General features: G+C 40.8%; 1 protein-coding gene across 2 annotated transcripts in view; it reads right to left on the bottom strand.

The window, feature by feature from the left end:
- Positions 1-13560, bottom strand: part of ptp4a3 (protein tyrosine phosphatase 4A3) — a 103437-nt gene that overhangs the window by 49823 nt on the left and 40054 nt on the right. Inside the window, exon 1 of one of the 2 annotated variants that reach the window (XM_062979956.1) lies at positions 10998-11146. The exons of the other annotated variant lie outside the window; for it this stretch is intronic. The gene's annotated coding sequence lies outside the window, so the exon portion shown is untranslated. Of the gene's footprint in view, positions 1-10997; positions 11147-13560 lie in introns of those variants that run through there. 2 annotated transcript variants of the gene reach the window in all.

Genomic DNA, 13560 nt, shown 5'->3' with positions numbered 1-13560 from the left:
CTTTGTGTTAACTGTGTTTGTGAATGTTTGTTACATTCCTTGAACCCTACTCTGGGAAAAAAGATGAAATATAAATACAGTAGAGTCTTGCTTATCCAACTTCCGCTTATCCAACATTCTGTATTATCCAATGCAGTCTGCCTTTTAGTAGTCAATGTTTTTGTCGTCAATGTTTTCAATACATTGTGATATTTTGGTACTAAATTTGTAAATACAGTAATTACTACATAACGTTACTGTGTATTGAACTGCTTTTTCTGTCGATTTGTTGTAAAACAAGATATTTTGGTGCTTAATTTGTAAAATCATAACGTAATTTGAGGTTTAATAGGCTTTTCCTTAATGCCTCCTCATTATCCAACATTTTCGCTTATCCAATATTTTGCCAGCCTGTTTATGTTGGATAAGCGAAACTCTACTGTATATCAAATGCAACAAGGAGGACACACAGGCCTACCTTGCAAGATTGTTCTGAATATGTGTTACACATTCATTAACACATAGTAGGAATGTTTGGGAAAGATGGGGAACTCTTATCTGAAGTTCTTGCAAACAGTTTTTCAAAATGCATCCAGTATCTAAGAAAGACGATTCTGATTTTTCTCCCAGAGCTCATACACTAACCAATCCTGACATCTAGGCAAGGCTCAAAAGAAATCAGTCTGTTTTCCTGTTCCTCTGCACAAAAGCCATTTCCCAAGAGAACTGGCCTAGATCTCCCCTTTGCCTCCGTCACTGAATAGTGAATGCTCAGATATTATCCCATGTTGCCCAGTAAAGCAAAACTGAAGCAACACGGATTTTCTGGCAATCAACATAAAGTTTGTTTCCAGATTCAGGAGATGTTTTCTCCAGCTCTTTTAGCTTAGGAGCATTGGAAGCAGCCTTAAATTGAATCCAGGATTGTTGGGTTCATCAAGTTCAGTATTATTGGCTCTAACGACTTTTCGGTTCCTGTACTCACCAGGTCCAATCCTGCTTTGTTTCCAAACTCAGGCAAGACTGGGTATGTTTAGGGCAGTAGAGTGGTATCTACTTTGGTTCACACCTGTCTTCCCTGAATTACCATTTGCAAACGTATGTATGCGGTAGGCAATATAAAATGAAGTTTATCAAGTACAGACAGGTTGAGAATTTGCAAGAAGAGTGGGATGGATTATCTACTGCAGCCTACCACTGCGATCCAAGACAGTATGTTGTTGTGTCCCTCCAAGCTGTTCTTGACTGATGGTGAACCTCAAGGCATTTTCATGACAAGGTTTGTTCAAAGCAGGTTTGCCATTATCTTAATCTGAAGCTGAGAGTGTGTGACATGTCCAGGATCATACAGATTCATGATGGAGATGGGGTTCAAACACTCATCTCCAGAGTTATAGTCCAATGCTTAAACTATTACACCATGCTGGCTGTCCCAAGTCTTGGCAAGCCCTATTTTCATCAAATTTTTGAAACTTCTAGATATATTTGGCTGACAGTGGTCAATACTTTTTTTTTTTTTGCTAAGTGATCTCACCAAATTAAACAAGCCATTGATGGCAAATGTCTGCAGGAAGGGCTAATGGAGTTGGGTCACCATTTGGCCAAAACGCAATCAAAAGGCTGACTTGACCACACTCATCCATACCAACTTGCACCAACACTGCCTTTGGTCAGTGGCCTTGCACCATGTCATCACACATCCGGCAACCCACTTTGGGGTGGCACATCACTTGTAAACCTTCCTTCTCTGAAAAAATACAGTTGCCCCAAAGTCTTGTTTTTTGGCTGCTAGTTAAAAACACACTTTTTTTGTCAAATTTGTTCAGGGAATAAGCCAAGTGTTGCTTTCTCTTTTTACCATTTCCGATATGTGTTGTGCTTTAGTTGTACAGTAATCTGTAATCAGTCAATTAATGGTGCCCCTAGTCGCCAATTCTGTGTTCAAGAAATAATGCTTAGGAATACATTTATCTTATTAACTGAGATTTGCCTCTACTGAATGTGTTTATCTCTCTGTGAGAATGCACATGTCCCACTTTTCAAATGCTTGTGTTTTTGTGTGCGAGCCCCACTTTGAAAAAAATCCCCTCTTGAAACAGGAACCAATCTGACGAATGTCTATTTTGGACACTGATGGTCTCACGCAGGTCAACACTGTGCTTTGTCAAAATCCTAGGATTACAGATTGTTCATCAAAAGATTATCGTGAGTCACACATGGCACATCTGCTCATCCCTCCTTGTTTCTGGTCCCTTTTTACAGGTGGTTTAAGGCTGGAAGCTGTGTCTCCTCCGCTCCCATTCCCACACCATCAGCTCTGTTGTGGATTATCACAAGAAACCTTAAGCCCTGTGTCCTATGCCAAGGTAAAAGAGGAGAAACCTATCAACTGATTATACCAAGGGAACAAGCAACAGTACTAAGAGGCAGTATGGTTTCTGTGATGACTTAGGGGTCTGGGAAACCCACTTGTTGACTTTGGGTAAGTCACATTCTCTCATCCTCAGTGGAAGGCAACAGCCATCCTTCTGAACAAATGTTGCCAAAAAAGTCCCATATGAAAGGGTCTCCGTAAACAACTTGAAGACACACAACAACCAGCATGTTCTGCCCCAGGGACCTTTCCAACTGCTAAAAGGCAAGATGACCAGCTATAGTTTTTGGGAAAAGTTTTGAAATGCTAAAATATGGGATAAACTGGGCTTGTAAAGTCTTTAAAAGTAAAGTTCTTATTCATAGCACAAAAAGAGCAGCCTGAGAGTATAGAGGAGTCTTTTTGGGGGACAGTTGCAGCCTGAGGGCCGTGCTTTGCCCATCCCAGGAGTCCAATGATGCCCTCCCTTCCTTCCTTGGGTCATGAATCCAAGGAGGCCAACACAGGACTTCTTAAGCGGTCCTCATCTGAACAGATCCATACATGCCCATAAAGCAGGGGTTCATAATCTTTTTTGTTCCACAGATCTCTTTGCCAGTCTGGTGAAAGCCATGGACCCCTCGTCTGAATCTAATGGCAGATGTTAATTTTTGGCAAACATTTAGAAATTCGGGTTTTCCCATAGCGTCATAAAACCATCACTGTCATCCTTACCCTACCAATATTTTTGCAGGTGGTTATCCACTGACCCCAGATCACTCTACAGATCACTCTACATTAAAATAAAAATCGTACTAAGTCCACACTATAGTATGTAATTTTTTTTCAATTCATGCTCTCAGACCCTACGGTTAAGACAATTTAGCATTGCTGCATTCACATTTCATGATGAGAGTCCCAAGTTTGACTCCAGAGAGCTGCTTGCAATAGGCTCTTTCATATGACACTACTATAGCACTATGATGTTTATGATGAGATATAAATAAACATCATAATACAGTAGAGTCTTGCTTATCCAACCTTCGTTTAGCCAACTTTCTGTATTATCCAACACAGTCTGCCTTTTAGTAGTCAATGTTTTTGTAGCCAAAGTTTTCAATACATTGCAATGTTTTGGTGCTAAATTTGTAAATACAGTAATTACTATATAACGTTACTGTGTATTGAACTGCCGTTTGTCGATTTGTTGCAAAACATGACGTTTTGGTGCTTAATTTGTAAAATCAATGTAATTTGACAAGGCTTTTCTTTAATCCCTCCTTATTATCTAACATTTTTGCTTATCCAACATTCTGTCGGCCCATTTATGTTGGATAAGTGAGACTCTACTGTAATATCAGTGTCAATAATAATAATAATAATAATAATAATAATAATAATAATAATAATAATAATACTAATATGATTCCACTTGAAGTGCCATAATTGTATCTTAAGTAATCCTGGGATTTGTAGTTTGGTGAAGTGTTAGATCTCTCTGAGAATGCCACATATAAGCTGAACATCCCTTATCTAGAATTCTGAAATCTTCCAGAATCCAAAATTGTTCACATAGCGGCTGAGATAGTGAGGTTTCAATATACACAAATTTTGTTTCATGCATAAAGTTATTAAAAATACTGTATGGAATTACCTGCATGTAATGTGCATATGGTACATAACGAAACATAAATGAAGTTTGTGTCCCGTCTCCAAGAGATCTTATTAGAGATGTATACGCCCCGGGAACTGTGATGTCCAGAACTCAATCTAGCATTCCTGCTGACTGTAACTCCCAGCATTCCTCACCACTGGCTCAACAGAACAGGGTTGATGGGTGCTGCATTCTAATAACATCTGAAGGACCAAACTTTGCTCGCCTTCTTTTTACAGAAAGTAGGAGGCCTATCCACAAAATACTTTCTAACCTAAAAGCAGACAATGGGTTTCTGTTTTCCTTTTTCAGAGAAAGGATGTGGCTGCAATGTTGATGGTGCGGTTCCTTCCACAACATTTCTGCATTCCTATGCAGCCACTGTGTGGGAAGAAGTGCTCCTCTGAGCATCAACCATCCCAGGCCTCTAAATTAAGAACTGGCATGAGGCTACCATGGAAGGTGGTTATTACATGGAGAAGCTGTGGGCAACATGTGGGAAGCCAAGCATGCCAAGAAGGGCAACTGAGTGCATTTATTTGTGGTCAAGAGCAGGACAGAGCTCCCTTCCCTCTCCCAGTGCCAAAGAACCCTTTGCACCTTCTCATGACCAGCACTAGAGTAATAAACAGTATTAGGAGAACCTCAACTTAAATTATACATATACAATAGAGCAGAGGTCCCCAAACTTTTTAAGCTGAGGGCCGGTCCACAATCCTTCAGACTGTTGAGGGACCGAATTATCATTTTAAAAAAATACAAACAAATTCCGATGCACACTGCACATATCTTATTTGTAGTGCAAAAAAAACAACAACAACAACGAAAGAACAATACAATATTTAAAAATAAAAACAATTTTAGCCAACATACATTCATCAGGATTTCAATGGGAAGTGTGAGCCTGCTTCTGACCAATGAGATAGTCCAGTTAATTAGGATGGTTGTTGTTGTTGTTGTGTGCCTTCAAGTCATTACAGACTTTGGGCGAGCCTAAGTCTAAAATTTATTTATTTATTATTTATTTGCTACATTTATTTACTACATTTGTATCACACCCTTCTCACCCCAAAGGGGACTCAGAGTGGCTTACAAATTATATGTATATACAATATATTATATTATTAGCATATCACAATATAAGCATTATATATTACTATACTGAACTATACCACTATACTGTAATATTATTAGTAATATGTAATATATAATATATAATTAATATTATTATATGGTATTATTATTAGTGTTCTATTGTATTACATTATAATATTATTATCAATATTATATGTATATACAATATATTATATTATAAAACTGTGGGCGGGGGCCAGGTAAATGACCTTGGAGGGCCGCATCTGGCCCCCGGGCCTTAGTTTGGGGACCCCTGCAATAGAGTCTCACTTATCCAACATAAATGGGCCAGCAGAATGTTGGATAAGCGACTATGTTGGATAATAAGGAGGGATTAAGGAAAAGCCTATTAAACATCAAATTATGTTATGATTTTACAAATTAAGCACCAAAACATCATGTTATACAACAAATTTGACAGAAAAAGTAGTTCAATACGTAGTAATGCTATGTAGTAATTACAGTATTTACAAATTTAGCACCAAAATATCACAATGTTTTGAAAACATTGTCTAAAAAAATGTGTTGGATAATCCAGAACGTTGGATAAGCGAGTGTTGGATAAGTGAGACTCTACTGTACTAGCCTCTCGCAACCTGGTTCCTTCCAGACTGGTGGACCACAACTCCCATCATTTCCAGGCACCATGGCTTTTGCAGAATGCAGATTTTGAGTTAGCCCAGTGCATCATTTTTCCCAATAAAGAACAGAGTTCCATATGGCTTGGTTAAAAAACTCTGTTTTAAAAAATTACTGTATATACTCGAGTATAGTTTTTCAGCCCTTTTTTAGGACTTGAAAAAAAAAAAACCCTCTTCGGCTTATACTCGGGTGAGGGTCCTGGTGGGCTTATATTCAGGTCGGCTTATACTCAAGTACAGTAGAGTCTCACTTATCCAAGCCTCTGGATAATCCAAGCCATTTTTGCCATCAATGTTTTCAATATATCGTCCTATTTTGGTGCTAAATTCGTAAATACAGCAATTACAACACAACATAACATTTACTGCGTATTGAACTACTTTTTCTGTCAAATTTGTTGTATAACATGATGTTTTGGTGCTTAATTTGTAAAATCATAACCTAATTTGATGTTTAATAGGCTTTTCCTTAATCCCTCCTTATTATCCAAGATATTCGCTTATCCAAGCTTCTGCTAGTCTGTTTAGCTTGGATAAGTGAGACTCTACTGTATATATAGTATATTTATTATTTTTCTCTATTATTATTGGTATTGTTACATTTATTATTTTACTCTATTATTGTTGTTACTTTTACATTTATTTTAATCTATTTTTATTATTATTAATACATTTATTATTTTCCTCTATTATTATTACATTTATTATTTTACTGCATTTATTATTATTATTACATTTATTATTTAACTCTATTATTATTAAAAGGATACATAAGCACATTTGCATTGAAGATGAAAATAATGATTTAATCAGAGTTGAACATTCATATCTTAAATTACAGTTTGATGTAAAGATTCAAACACATTTAAACTACTGATGCCTCAATTAATGTAATTTTATTGGTATCTCGGCTTATACTGGAGTCAATGTTTTCCCAGTTTTTTTTGTGGTAAAATTAGGTGCCTCGGCTTATATTCAAGTCGGCTTATACTTGAGTATATACGGTACATGTTTTCTATAGAAGCGCAGCTTTTATTATATGTATCTTTGTGTGTCCATATGTTTAGAAATGTAAACTGCTCGTTTCAGTAGCTGAAATATTGAATGGCAAGTCTTAAGATCATATACATACAGTTATTGATAAGGCAGGAGTGAGGAAAGTATGGGCCACAGGCAGCCTCCAGGGATAGATAGATAGATATGCATGCCCCAAATTAGGTGTCTTGGCATAATGTTGCCCAAAAAACCCATCAATCCTGGTGTCAGTATATGTATGCTTTACGGAGACATTATATGTTGGAATCCGCCCTGAATTCCCTTGGGGAGATAGGGCAGGATACAAATAAAGTTATTATTATTATTATTATTATTATAATTATAATTATAATTGGAGCCCTCAGTGGCGCAGTGTATTCAAGTGCTAAGCTTCTGAACTTGTGGACCGAAAGGTCACAGGTTCAAATCCAGGGAGCGGAGTGAGCGTCCTCTGTTAGCCCCAGCTTCTGCCAACCAGCAGTTCAAAAACATGCCAATGTGAGTAGATCAATAGGTACTGCTCTGGTGGGAAAGTAAGGATGCTCCATGCAGTCATGCCAGCCACATAACATTGGAGGTGTCTACAGGTAACCCCAGCTCTTTGGCTTAGAAATGGAGATGAGCACCAACCCCCAGAGACTTAATGTCAAGGGAAAACCTTTACCTTTACCTTATGGCCAATTACTGTGGTACTTTGCAATGACACAGTATATACCTTTTTGGACTACCAGAATCCCCAAGATAGTCAGTGAATATAGAATCATAGAGTTGGAAGAGACCTCACGGGCCATCCAGTCCAACCCCCTGCAAGAAGCAGGAAAATCTCATTCAAAGCACCCCTGACAGATGGCCATCCAGCCTCTGCTTAAAAGCCTCCAAAGAAGGAGCCTCCACTGGGAATCTCAGTCCAAAAAGGTAACTTTTCCAAGCCCCACCAAATGCCAGGTCTCATCGAGACAGACTTTGCTCATGCTTCTGCAGCTGAGCTTTCAGGATCGGCTTTGGGGGTTTGCAGCTTTCCTCTCCGCTTGTAAACCCGAGGACCGTTTTGAAGGAGGACAAAGAGCAGCTGTGTGCGAGCGCGTGGTGTGTTTGTGTGACATGATCAGAGGAGCAACAGGAAAAGCAGCGTTTGCCCAATTCCCAATGGGTGGGAGGAAGCGGAAAGAGGCAGGATGTCAAGATGAAAGTGGGACAGGGAGGAGACGTAGTCCGTTGTCCATCGGGGAGACAGGCGGAAGGGATCCCACCACCCCACATCTGCATCAATAATACCCTTTCAGTGCAAATGGTGGAGGGCAGCTGCCAATGGAGGACTTTTTCCGGACCAGAGGGAGCAGACAGGGGCCGGCCGGGAGGAAGTCAAAGCGTGTCATCTGCGCAGACCGTTTTTCTGAATGAACAAAAGCCACCCAGACCCTCAGCCATCTGCCACCGGGACAGGAAACGTGTCCAGGCAGAAGGATGACAGAGGCAGACACTGTCCAAACGCTTTTGCATTTGGAAGAGAGAGGAAATGGTGTTGGCTATAAAAAGGACAGCCCTGTCATTCAAAACACACACGCCGGAACTGATCTTCCGCAGTCCCCTTCTTCGACCCTCTTTTCCACTTCTTGGCAGCCAGCGCTTGTTTATCGTCACCTGGTCGAAATTTTCCCAGCAAGGAGGAAGATGAAACCATCTCCAATAACTTTGCAAGAGACATAAATCTTCATGTCGTCAAAGGCTTTCGTGACCGGAATCACTGCGTTGTTGCGAGTTTCCCGGGTTGTATGGCCATGTTCCAGAAGCATTATCTCCTGATGTTTCACCCACATCTATGGCTGGCATCCTCAGAGGTTGTGGGGTATAAATCTTCATTTATTTGGTCCAATTGTTAGCAGCTTTAGGTCCACAGCACAAGAATACAAAATTTCTACAATTTTTCATCACTAGTTGCATTTCGCAAATTTTTCCCCTAGGAAAATTGCTGAAAACAACATTTTTTTGGGCACCAAACGCATTACACTGGGAGACATGTGAGGCATAAATAAAATTAATTAGTGTAATAAACAACAGCAAGAACCCTAACAAGGACTTACATGACTATCCTTTCTGCTTGGAAAAGTTAATTTATTTTGGACCAAAACTTTTCCTGGCAGCAGGGAGCAAAGCTATCACTAGGACTGTGTGTTGTGGTAATTTATCGTATCTCCCCCATGTATCAGACCACATAATAACATTTTAGCAAAAATATAAGAAAATTTGGCAAAATCAGAGACAATTAAAAAAATTCAGCAGTAATGAAAACAATAGTATGTGCTCATATTGCATGCAGACGTAGCTACATGAGTCAAAGTGTCATGTAAATGCGTAATTCCTCTGACCAGAGCGCATGTACACTAAAAGGTTCAGCATAAAGTTGTTTTTGTAGGTATATTTATGCAGCCCATGTAAACTGGGCTTACAAAAATGTTTTTATGGTCTTACAGAGACATTTTTACCCAGTTGTTTTTAAACTATGAATTTAAATTGGTGTCTTATTGGTATGGATGCTTTAATGTGTTTTAATATACATGTTGTAATGGTTTTATGTTTTTATCTTAGTATTTAAACTACGCTGTAGCCCACCTTGAGCCTTGAGGAGAGGTGGGTAAGAAAGGAAAGGTAATATGATTACTGGGTTGCTGTGAGCTTTACGGGCTGTACAGCCATGTTCCAGAAGCATTCTCTCTTGACATTTCACCCACACATATGGCAGGCATCCCCAGAGGTTGTGAGGTCTGTTGGAGACCTCTGAGGATGCCTGTCACAGATGTTGGCGAAATTTCAGGAGAGAATCCTTCCGGAACATGACCATACAGCCTGGAAAACTCACAGCAACCCAGTGATTCCAGTAATGAAAGCCTTCCACAACAATATGATTACTATTATTACTAAAAATCATAATTTTTTGCTGATAAAACACACAAATATTTTATAGACAGTCATATAAAATGAGATGGTGAGAGATGGTGGCAGGGTATAAATAAAGTTTGTTGTTGTTGTTGTTGTTGTTGTCGTTACTGTTTTGGTGCCACCTTGCTAATGGGGTCACACAGTGTAGTTTGCATGCCCTGCACCCTTTTCAGCAGACTACACTTCTATAGAAACATCTATGACAGGCATCCTCAGAGGTTGTGAGGTATACCTCTGATGATGCCTGCCATAGATGTGGGCGAAATGTCAGGAGAGAATGCTTCTGGAACATGGCCATACAGCCCAGAAAACACACTACAACCCTATGATTCCAGCCATGAAAGCCGTTGACAACACATTAGGTAAAAGATAAAAGTTTTCACCTGACATGTAATCTAGTCATGCCCGACTCTGGGGGTTGGTGCTCATCTCCATTTCTAAGCTGAAGAGCCGGCGTTGTCCGTAGACACCTCCAAAGTCATGTGGCCGGCATGACTGCATGGAGCGCCGTTATCTTTCCACCCAAGCAGTACCTATTGATCTATTCACATTTGCATGTTTTCGCACTGCTAGGTTGGCAGGAGCTGGGGCTGACAGCGGGAGCTCACCCCGCTCCCCGGATTCGAACCACCGACCTTTCGGTGAGTAAGTTCCGCAGTTTAACCCACTGTGCCACCGGGGGCTCTTCACACAACACATTACACTTCTATATTTTCTGCAGCACTATTGTATGCCTGATTGAATATCAAAAACATGTAAGCGAACATACTTGGAACAGACATTATAAGCTGTTTTCTTGCAAGCCAGTCAATTATTTCAGCCTGTAAAAAAACGAAGCCCAATCTGGGAAGACGCGCAGGGCCTGGAAGGTTTTAACAGCGACACTTGGAGAGCAAAGGCGGCTCTGGTCTCTTTTCTTTCCATATGTTTCCAAGCTGTTCGCATTCTGAGCCAAAGCTCCGCCACCTCCTCCTCCTCTTATCCCTAGCCTACCCGGGTTGCAAGGAAAGGGGGAGGACAGGGAGAGGGAAGGTCCAACTTAAGCTGTTTATTGGGATATCCCTTGAAAACCTTTCCCTCTTCCCAAAGCTGACAGCTGCAAGCCCTCCAATCTTCCGCTCGCTGCAAAAAAGGACATTCCCAACCCAAAACTCTCAGGGAGACCGGCCAAATCTTCTGGACGTTTGCAAGGGGGAGGAATGGCAAGGAAAGAGAAGCAGAAATTCTTATCTCATGCCACTTTCCGCTTGGCTTCCAAACCTACCTTAAGCGCTGCCTCCGGGACGCTGTGGTTGCCACTACCACGTCTCCCAGTGGAAAGTGGTGTGTGCTTTTAGGGGGATATTTAGTGGGGAGAAACCACACAATGTGTGCCCAGCAGTAGGGGAAGCGACAGGTCTCCCCGTCCCGCTCTAAGCCAGAATGCCTGCCTTCAATTAGCAATCTCAAGTGCCAGTTGAGGAGAGGGAATGGGGAGGGAGACCGAGAAGAGGGAGGCCAACTCTATGGGGAATCGTAATATAATCATAGAAACTGGCAGCCTCGCAAAGCAGAATCTTCCAGCTCTGCCTGGCGGTGGGCCAGGGCTTGGAGAGGCAGCCAGAAGAGAAAGGACTCGGGGAGAAAGAGAATGAGATAGGGAGGCTTGTCTGGAAAGCCAGAGAAACACGGCCTGGCAAGTCTACATAGGGACCACCAAACGCAGCAGAATTACCCAAACACGAATCAAGGAACATGGGAGGCACTGCAGACTAACTCAACCAGAGAAATCAGCCATAGCAGAGCATTTAATGAACCAACCTGGACACAGCATATTAGTGGAGAACACAGAAATGCTAGACCACTCTGACAACTATGTCAGACTACACAGAGAACCATGGAAATCCACAAGCATGTGGACAATTTCAACGGAAAGGAGGAAACTATGAAAATGAACACAATCTGGCAACCAGTATTTAAAAACTCTGAAATCAGGACAGTAAATAAAGAAAACCATTCAGAAAACAGGAGAATTCCAGGCAAGAAATAATCAGGAACAGTTAACACCTCTCAACAAAGGATTCCCCAGGAAAGAAGCACTCAGGCTTTGAAGCTTCAAGGCTATTAAATGTTAATCAAGGTGGCCAATTGTAACATTCACACTTGCATCAGGCAGACAAGATTTCTTTCTCCCACCTGGACCTTCTACAGATATATAAACCATATTTGCCTTGTTTCCAACAGACTTGACAACCTCTAAAGATGCCTGCCATAGATGTAGGTGAAAAGTCAGGAAAGAATGCTTCCAGAACATACAGCCCAGAAAATTCACAGCAACCCACTGTCTGCCAGATTTCTGCTCTGGTAACAGGTAACCAAAAGACAGCGGGTTAAATGAAGGCTGCCTTAGGGCCACTGGTCTTCAATATTTCTACCAATTATTCAGACAATGGGGTGTTTTTGCAGATGATACAAAACTGGGAGGGCTGGACAACACTTGGTTAAATAGGAACAGATGTCCAAAAGGACCTAAATTTGGGCATACAGAAATTATATGCAAGATTCTACATCTATGCCACAAAACCAAATGTAAATGTAATCTCATTGCTTACTGCAGATTTGTTGCTGCAATAGAACATCAGAAGCATATGTTTCTCTAGCCCTCCTCCATTATCTTTCCATTGCTAAAAAACTTCCAGCTGAGCAGAGGATAAGGAATAACAGGATGATGAGCAGGCATTAAAAGGATTTGCAGAACGGAACTTCTTTGCCAGAAGCTTTGTTAACGGAGGCATATTGGTATATATTTTCATAAAAAGTACTTATGCTTCACTCGTAACTATTTTGTTCCGTTCAAGAAATGATAGAATACTTAAAAAGGTCTGAAACCACAGAACTAAGGAGGAGGAGAAAGTCTGGTGTGACAGACATATGTCAAATCACTTCTGGTTTAATATTGAATCTTCTCAATGGTTTTGAAGGGTCTGGGGTAGGTTAAGGACTTACAGAGGCAAGCTGCAATGGGTTGGACCCACTTAGGAAGGTTTTGGGGCAAAGCAACCACCAAATATTAATTTCAAAGGGCCGGGAGGCTCAGGGAGCATACCACAGGTGTTGCCTATCCCCACTCCAAGGATCAGTACAATACACAAATATTGTCTCTAACAATGTCATGACAAACCATGATTCACTCTAAAAAGACAATACAGTACGATCTCCATATCTGCAAAACCAGTATTCATCCAATCTCACTCTACCGGATCCAAAAAAAGGCCCTATTTAGTCATTTTCTTTGTCTTCCAGTGTGATTCTTTGGGTTGCTTTTGCAGATGTTGACCACAGAGTCACACTGGAGGACATAGAAATATGAGAAGTTCCCGAGTTACAAACATCCAACTTACAAATGCTTTACAGTTAAGAACAGGAATGAGACAAGAGGAAGCAAGAGTAATCTACCTCCCTGGAAGGGAAATTCTTTCCTGAAAGCGTTATTATCAAGGGGAAAAGATGTCTCCACTGTCTCCAATCCACAAGCCACATTTTACAAAATCCAATTCTCACAGGAACAGAAAGAGAGGTGAAATCTTCTGAACATAGGCTCAGATACCACAGAGGTGTTAACCTTTCACTATGCTATTAAAGGTAAAGGTTTTCCCCTGACGTTAAGTCTAGTTGTGTCCGACTTTGGGGGTTGGTGCTCATCTCCATTTCTAAGCCAAAGAGCCAGCATTGCCCGTAGACCCCTCCAAGGTTATGTGGCTGATATAACTGCATGGAGCGCCATTACCTTCCTGCTGGAGTGCTACCTATTGATTTACTCACATTTGCATGTTTTCAAACTGCTAGGT

This window comes from Anolis carolinensis, chromosome 4 (genome assembly GCF_035594765.1).
Source record: "Anolis carolinensis isolate JA03-04 chromosome 4, rAnoCar3.1.pri, whole genome shotgun sequence".
Classification (NCBI taxonomy): Eukaryota; Metazoa; Chordata; class Lepidosauria; order Squamata; family Dactyloidae; genus Anolis; species Anolis carolinensis.
The sequence above is the reverse complement of the archived record's forward strand: the minus strand, read 5'-3'. Positions and strand labels throughout refer to the sequence as shown.